The following is a 9,269-nucleotide window of genomic DNA, read 5'->3' as shown; positions in this document are numbered from 1 at the left end:
CTGTAGATTTAGATTTACTTGCCATTCATAGTCAGGCCCTCCTTCTAGCACCAAAATTGTTGATGCCTCTAGAATCATTGCACCAATAATTGGGGATAACCACTCAGTTCGGCCCTTAATGCAGTTCCTTTTCCATTTGGTTTGGTGGCTCTGACTGGATAGTATGGGACCAATTTCCCAATAAAATGTGTTTTTGAATGAATGGGTGTTTGATATATATAACAAAATGAGAAATAGTTTAAACAATAAGCTTATGAAAATATACATATATATATATATATATATATATATATATATATATATATATATATATATATATATATATATATATATATATAGATATAACTCGGGTAGTCCTAAACCAAATGCGACTTATAATGATTTCTAATGATCAAATGCTAATGAAGATCAAACACTTGATTACAAAAATTTAGGCATGAATAATGATCACTTCAAACAAAGTGATAGAAAACATATCGCATATCATAATAGCATCAATTATCATCATATGTATAAAGAATATCAATTCTGGCTTATTCAGTAGTGATATAATACATAATAGTATGAATAGTAACATATAATAACAAAATCGAAATCGAAAGACTGTTTAATTGCATAATCATGAAACAAAAGACATTGATAAAAATACCATTTGTATTTGAAGCCTCTTATGAAAGTAACAGTCTGGTCCACTATTCTTATTATGCAAAACTTCAAAAAGATACAGAAGTGCAAGTCTTCTTGAAATTCCTTTACAAAAAGTTTGAACCTTGATCCCTGTTTTCTACAAAAATAAACTAAGAAGTGCAGAAATGCTATCTTCTTCAATCTAGTTTTTAATACAAATTTCAGGACCCTTTCAAAAATGACATGAAAGGGTCTTTATAGAAAAAATAAAACAAACTATTCGTAAAAAGTGCTTCAAATAGTTGGAACAACCTTTTCCTTCAAAACATGGGATTTCATGTTAAAAATAAAAATGTGATATCCTTTGAAACGATGGATCACATCTATGATTCTTCCCTTGGCCTTAATTGACATATCTCGAGCAAAGTTTGGATCTCTGGAGGATGATTCATCCTTGCATGCATTTGAACTGTGTAAACTGCATCTGAGAGTTTTAGCATCATGCGATCGGGTGCGTCGGCAAGACATTTGATGATCATTTGTTGGCTGTGTGGCTTGACTAAATAGAACCAATAGGTATCCCATTTGAGGCTTTTCAATATATTGAGTTTCTCCTCTCTGGTATTCAAATCCCGCTTCCATTGCTTTTCCAACAATTTTGCTTTCAGAAGGCTTTCTGGGGACACTCAAAAATTAAATTAACACTGTGTAAGTTATCATTGATCAGATCAATGATATTGTTCATTACTGCTCTAGCCCTTGAATTTTCCCTTTTAGCTTTGATCAACTATGTCTCCCACTCTGCAAATAATATCTCTTTATGAGATTCTTCAATTATTGGCAATTTCATAACATTTCCCTTTTCTGTGTTTTTCCAAGAGATGTAACCTGTGATTTTGTCATCCGCGTCCTCGAATTCCAAGACAAGAAATTATTTATTTCTAGGGATTCCTTTATAAATTCCTCAACTTTGGGATTGTCTTTGAATTGTTATATTGAAAGCTGTAGTTGCTTTATTTGCTCATCTTTAGATTTCATCTCTTCATGATGTGCCAATTTTAGCTTTTCAAAATCCTGAGATAGATGTTGTTGTTTTTCAATGGCTTGTTGATCAATCCTCTATCTTTCTACTATTAGCTATTATTCAAGTTGTTTAATCCTTTGATCCTTTTCCTTGACCAACTGATTAACTTCAGTTGCTTTATCTATTGTGACAGATGTATATGCTCCTGCAAATTGAGATAATTTGGTCAAGTCCTCTGAGGGATCGACCTCTGAATCCTTCCAGATGATGTTCATAGATTCATTCTGAGGGACTGTTGTTGATGCTTGGTCTATCTTTCTCTTTTTTCTTTTCCTTTTGACCACAACTCTGTGTTTAGGGCTGTAGAACATATCCAGAGCAGGAATTTCCTCAATGATTAATGTAATCTCTGATGATGGATACTCATGGATTGATCTCAAATTCTTTCGGGACTGATTCCTTACTGGATGGTCTTTTAATCATAGGATCATGAATAATAGGCTGTTGTTCTATGGGAGACCTTGGGGTGATAATACTGTGTGTATCGCTTTGACTCTTGATCTGTTGATCAAATTGTTCCCATTCTTTGATCAATATTAGATCAATATGAATATTTGTGCCCAACTGTTCACTAGCCTTGTCACTTTTCTTGGGTGCATTGGAAGATTTCCCTACATCCTGCTCTGTGTTGTGCTCTACTTGCTGAATGACTAGCATAGTATTTAACAAATCCATTTGTACCGTCTATAGTCTTTAGATTTTGTATTGAAAGAATTGATCTATTTTCCCTAATCCCAACTTAATTTTTGCCAGGTGGCTTACTTGTGTAAATTCCTCTGCTGATCTAAATAAATCATCAAATTCATCATCTTCATGGATGAATGGTTTGATCTTTACCTGAGTAGCAAAGTTGAAAACAACTTTATTCGGGTCATATTGTCTTTTAGGAATAATAGCTAGGTTCAAACCCTTTGACTTCTCAGCTTCAATTTGTGCATGTTTATAGTCATGCAATGAGCATATGTCATAGCGGACGAGAAAAGTAGGCCATAATTATTTTTTGGCTTCTTTAAGATTTTTTGTAAGCCCTTTTTCAACTATCTATTAGGCGATTTCTCTGGCCAATAGTTTATCTGGGATATAAAGAGGGAGAAAATGCAGGTCAGTGATGCTACCATAAACCCTAATGTATGTGAAAATCTCTTCCCCATACCAATTGCCAATTGATGTTAGATCAATACCAGCCTCCTAAGACAGCCGAGGAGCTGGTTTATTAAAGATGGTTTGATGAATGGGTAAGATGAAGCCATGACGGATTTTATAGAAATGATTCTTATACTGGGTTTTCCATAGGATTTTATCATAAATATGGATGGGGGTTGGGTCTTGGATGGTCCATTTCCATCCCATAATGGAAAAATCAGAATTAAAACAGATGGTATCAACTATATAGGCACTCATATAAAATGGGGGAACTATCCGGGTAGAAACATATCTGTTTTTCCTATAATCTAGTATTTGAACAACCATTTTATCAGATAGAATATTTTCCCAATCCATCACAGAAGAATTTGATGCTGTTTCTATTAATGGAACCATTTCAATGGAAAATTTAGCAGAGTTGGGGCTTCTAAACAATCTACACATCAATGCTATAGCATAACAATATGGAGATGCTAGAGAATCCACAGAGTACATGCTAGATGATTCATGCTTGTGCTTGTTAGGGAAGTGTCTCCACTGTCTGATGGGGTCCGATTCTATTTGATTCTCCTTCGCAAAAGCCTTGAGGAATGATTTATTATAGCACTTCTAGGGTTAAGGCAAATGATACATCTTCTTCAAGTCTTCAGGCTTGAAGGATCCAAACATTCTTCCACCAGCTGTGAAGAGCGTCCTATCAATTATATTGACGCTTTCAATTACCCATTTTACCATATCATTATATGACAAAATCTTTGGGTGAGCTGCTATTCAATGAAGAAAAAGTGTTTTCTAAATCACCCATTTTGTTTTCTGACTCTGTTGCCCCATCAACTGTTGCATGTCCTTCTGTTACCTTTGGATTTTATTTTTCCAACATATCATATATGCCTTCCCATGAGATTTCCCACAATCTTGACATGTAGTATCTGAAATTAACACAATCTTTCCCGTCCTTCCGCCACTGCAGGGGAAACCTTTGTCTTTCGAGCTTTCTTTGGCATTTTGGCTGGATGCATTCTTTCAGATTCAAACTGTAAAATGAGACAGAAGACAGTAATAGGATAAAACTTCACCGAATAGCTAAAGCTTGCAACAATAGTGATGATATTAGTATAGACATAAATGAGAACAGGAGGAGTTGATGTGAAAGATTTCGTATTTGATATTAGCACGAAGAATGAAATCTTGAAGGACAAAAGTCATAACTGTTCTTAATTTTTTTCCGTAACCAATGATGTGAAACTTTAATGTGCAATGAATAGATCGCATCGCAGGTTTCCAGAGGTCTTATTAAGATGTGTGCCATAAAATCTCCAATCTTGCGATGAGCGATTTCAATATTTTAATATTTTAAAACGTGAATCGTATTTCGCGAGTCGGGAGTGACAAGCGCCATGTTTTAAGAGTCTTTTGAACTTCTGTGATTGTGATAAGTGATGACCTGGACCTTTCCTCATTTAACTCATCTGGATCATGTTTTTGCTTTATTTAAACCACTTTATTATTATCAATATCACAATACAGGTTTCCAGAGGTGAGTTTGACTTGCTTATGCTAAGATGGCGATATGCAATGAATGCATATCGCATCGCAAGTCTCGAGGCTATTTTCTTTTGATTTTCAATATATGTGAAGTCAGAGTATTCATATCGCATCGCATCATTTCCACATATCGTTAAAGCATTTCTTTTGGGATCAATGATATGCGATATGCGATATTCTTATCGCATCACATATTTGTCAAGGGATTATTTTAAAAACTTTATGTTTAAGAATTTCGAAATCTTCACATCGCAACATGGATATTTGGATTGGATTTTTCTTAGCCTCAAGCCAATTCGATTTGTGATCTATTTCTATTATAAAGGTTTTATTGCTTCACAAAAACTAAAAAGGGCCCTATTTCTTATTTAGCATCTTAGAATAAGATTAAGAAAAAATTAAAATGGGTGGGGGGGGTTGTTGTATAGCACAACAGGTATTCATATTAGTCTCATCTCAGTAGTTCGGATTTAAGAGAAAAAGGTTCAGTGCTATAACAGAGGAAAGAAGCTCGCATATATCTTAGGAGGGTTTAGATTATCTTTGAAATTACAGTTCAGGTGTCACTGTATGGTAGTGCAAGTTTCGATGCAAACAAAATGAAGAAGGAATCTATGTGACAACAGTAAGATAATTGTTTCTTATGATAGTTTCGGTGACATCATAGTGAGCAGTTGGATTGCAATGGAGCTCAGATTAACCAAAGTTCGATGCTATTCAGTGCTGCTACAATGACAAGGTCTAGTGTAGTGAAGATGGTTCTGCACTGCACATTGACAAGGTCTCACAATGAGACAATTTTGTTTTTATCACAGTAATAAGGGCTCGTTGCTCTCATAGTTACAAGGATGACTTGATGGATGATGTCTTGGGTCTAGAATGTAAGGGTTTTGGTCATCTCATCTTTTGAATCTACTAAAGGAAGAATTTGTGACTGGATTTTCCTCGAGGGGGGTTTTTCCCTCGCAACATGCCTATATCTTGTGTTCACTTCTAATTGTTGCTTGGCATTAATATTGATGATAAGGAAAGATAATACTAATAATAAAAACATCACGAGTTAATGTCATGTTGACATGGAAAATTTTCGATATACCAACAAGGGGAACTAACCCGATCGCAAGCCCCAATTAGACCTGCTTTTGTTTCGAATGGCTATTTCCAACGGGTTTTAAGGAACCCCGTAAACTGTTAAATGCGTTGAGAGATGGCTTCTGGGAGGAAGACTTCAATTAAATCAACAAAATAAAACAACTAACCTTTATGTATTAAATCCTATCTACACTACTTCTAACTACTCTAATCTAGTCCTAACTATCCTAATCTATCATGCAGGAGCATAACAAAAGAGAGGTTAAACATCATATATAAACTCCAAGTCTAAATGATGCAATTGCTGGTTCACATAAGAACAAGGCTGCATCAATTCTTAATTGCAATCCAAGCATTCATACAAGAATACACATTCCCTTTTATGTAAGTAAAGCTTGCAACTGATGTCTAACATAGTTTCAAATCAGGGACTGCTTATGAATTAACTGTGATGAAGAATTACATTCAAACAACCACGACTAATTATAAGCTGTATCGTTATCAATATGCACAAAAACAAAACACATTTGTATTTATGCCAACAACAACACCCTGTCTCAAAACACATAAAAGCAAAGGATCTTAAATTTGAAACAAAAGGCTCCTTATTGAACCAAACAATCTCCTTTATTCATAATAAATCAAAGCTATTTTTTTCCAAACAAAAATCCCTTCTCTCCTATCCGGAGGGAATATTTATGCAACTGGATATGACTCTCGGTCTTCCCTGACTTTTCACCTCCCTTCTCTTTTCAATTCCCAATTTAGAATATACAATCGTAGAACAATCGGTGTAAGCGCAGACATGTAAAGGCCACATCTGCTGGAGCGTTTCATTTCCCGGGGAAACAAATGGATGTCGATTGAAAGAAGGAGGTATGTGTGTCATTTCTTCATGATACAGCCTGAGGCCTTATAACCTTCAGAACACACAGGTAACACATGGAAGCACGACCGCCAATGCCTAAAGCCAAATCTTCAAATAAAACATATCCGTATATATAAACTCATCGGATTCGATCATGCATCTTTATTTGGAGCCATATTTGATGCTTATGCATCCGTTCTTCGACCTCGCTTGCCTTCTCTCGGTCTTCGCCTGCAGGGATAACCAACATTAGTCATACTTATGCAAATATGATAAAATGCTTAAAAAACACAAATCTTGCCTTCATTAAGTGTTTATAACATCAAAAGGGACAAGCGTGAAAGAGTCGGCCCTTGGTTTTTAACCCATGCATTGATTCAGACCCACATGAAAAAATCTGATTTACACTGAAAATCATTACATAACACCGAACCAGATCCAAAATCTAGACTTGAAATATTATATACGGAGACCTATACCCTATCGGGTCCACCATATCGCATCACATCGTGCCATGTGTTTAAGCTTAAAGCTATGCCGATTGCGCCTTTCTATTGGCTGGACACGAAACACATATATGTCATGGTTCATAATTCCTTCGGGTCTGTCGCATAAGACTTCCCTTTGTATAACCTAGACTTCAATGTTTTTCAATAACAGAAGAATATACGGGAAAACCTGCATCTGGCCATAAGGCCGTACCTGAAATATTATATACCTTGGCCTATAATCATTGTCGGGTTCGGGTGATAGCGGTCTGCCTTATATATAGGCCCTGAACCCTGCCAATAGTGATAAGCGATGGGGCTCCAGAACTGAAACATATATATCGTGGTTTATGAAACCATCGGGTCCGGTAAATAGGGCGCACTATATATATAAGTCTTGGACCTAGCCGATAGCGATATGCGATATAGCTCTAGACCCGATATATATGTAATACAGTTAATAATGCCATCAGGTCTGGAGTATAGTGGCATGCCTTATATATAGGTCCCGGACCCCACCGATAGTGATATGTGATATGGCTCTGGACCCGATATACATGAAATATGGATAATAATGCCGTTGGGTCTAGAGTATAGTAGTGTGCAGTGTTGATTATAGTATGCCAAAAAATGGGTGATTTATGCATATTTGTGAAGCATTTCCAATGTGAAGGGTTATAATGGGAATAAGGTGCGATATGAGGTTTTTGAGGGTTGGAAAGGACCTGATGGAGGAAATGAATGGAGGGTTAGGAAGGGCTAGAGATGAATCATGTGGTAGATATTTAAAGAAGAGGGGCTTGACCATTAAACAATTGAAGATTTGACTTGGCAAAGAATTAAAATCCCTAGGATAAAACAAATCATTTGGAGCGGTGCAAGATCAACTTCTAGGGGACCCATTCAAAATTGCTACCAGGGCAAATTTTAGTAGGGTGGTGGTTGTGGCCACAACAAATGGCGAACCGCTGGGTGAACCAGTTATCTATGTTTTTAAATAAACCTTGGATCAATAGAACATCAAGGTGTTAAGATAAACTAGAAATGAAAACAGTATAGATGGACAGGCATGGGTTCCACTTCAACATTAGTTGCTTCAGGTGGGATCGGGACAAATAACTTCTACTTACTAATAGGGTTTTGACAGGCATTCTCTAATGGTAGTATTATGGGATTTATTGACCCTATTTTACTTGTTTCTACTTTCAAAATCCTTTCGGGGCTATCACTAGTGTGTCAATACTTGTTTAGGTGTGTACCTCAGCTCTTTATTACTCATCAAACTTGATGTAGATATGTTTATCTGCACTTTATATAAGAGTTTCAGTGCTATATTTTCATATGATTGAATGGCGCGCAGTCATTGATCTTGCCATATTTTTAAACCACTTAAGCAAGGTTGGGCTTGTTGTGTCAACTGGTACTCTGAGCCCAGCAACAGTCCCTACTCTAACTGGCTTCCCAAACAACCTATCCTTCTAGATTGGCACAAGGACTTGACATTTAATTTTCTTTTAAATAAGTCCTTCCAGTTTTAGGCACAGGGAGTAGAGCACAATTGGATTTGCCACAGGTATATGACAGTGAGTTTAGCCCATGAAATGAGGCTTACTTGTAGATGACAGGTATTGGAAAACTTAGTGTGGTGGATGGGACAAACAGAGAATGAATGCAAACCTTACAAGCAAGTATAGGCTAGGTCTGAGTGGGATTTTAAAATGCAACGTTCGTCCATGCCAGTCCAGCTGTAGCTACACATTTTTTTTGTTTTATAAAGATTCCCCTACATGCTCCAAGTATCTAGGTTATCAACAGATTTTACCTAGTTCCCAACAGATGCTAATGAATGGCTTCGATTTGAATTCCACAGCTAACTTTCAAGTTCTCATGGGCTCATTGGAAATTTGTTTGATTTGAAAGGTAATGATGGATTTAGGATCAACAGAATTATCAGAAGGTTAATGAAGGAGGCAAAAGCTGAAGGTGGTGAATGGGGGCAATATGAAAAAGAAAAAAAACGAGACTGGAGGACCGAAATCAGTTGGCTGAAAAGGACTGCAATCAAAAGGAAAATAAACTTTGCATAAAACAGGAAAGGACAGGATGAAAATTTAATTAAGCTAATAGCAAAATAAAATGATTCCTAACCTACTCATGCAGTAACCATTGTGTGGTGGCTACTAGGAGTGTCCCTTAAGATGTTGGCCATTAACAGGGAGTTTCTCAGTGTCTCCCTGTAATTTTTTCGATCTGTAAGTTCCCTAACCAATTTTTTCCTCAACTTGGAATGAGACGTGCCATAAGTGTTGAAGTTTTGCATGCTTACCCTTTGGGGTGACCCTATTGGCCTAGAGAGCATCTTTTAGAGCGTTGTGCCACTTCCTTTGGTTGTCGGAAATAGATGCATGGATTACGCGAATGA

This window comes from Pinus tabuliformis, chromosome 1_1 (genome assembly GCF_031772625.1).
Source record: "Pinus tabuliformis cultivar Carrire ecotype Pingquan chromosome 1_1, CPIR1, whole genome shotgun sequence".
NCBI lineage: Eukaryota > Viridiplantae > Streptophyta > Pinopsida > Pinales > Pinaceae > Pinus > Pinus tabuliformis.
The sequence above is the reverse complement of the archived record's forward strand: the minus strand, read 5'-3'. Positions refer to the sequence as shown.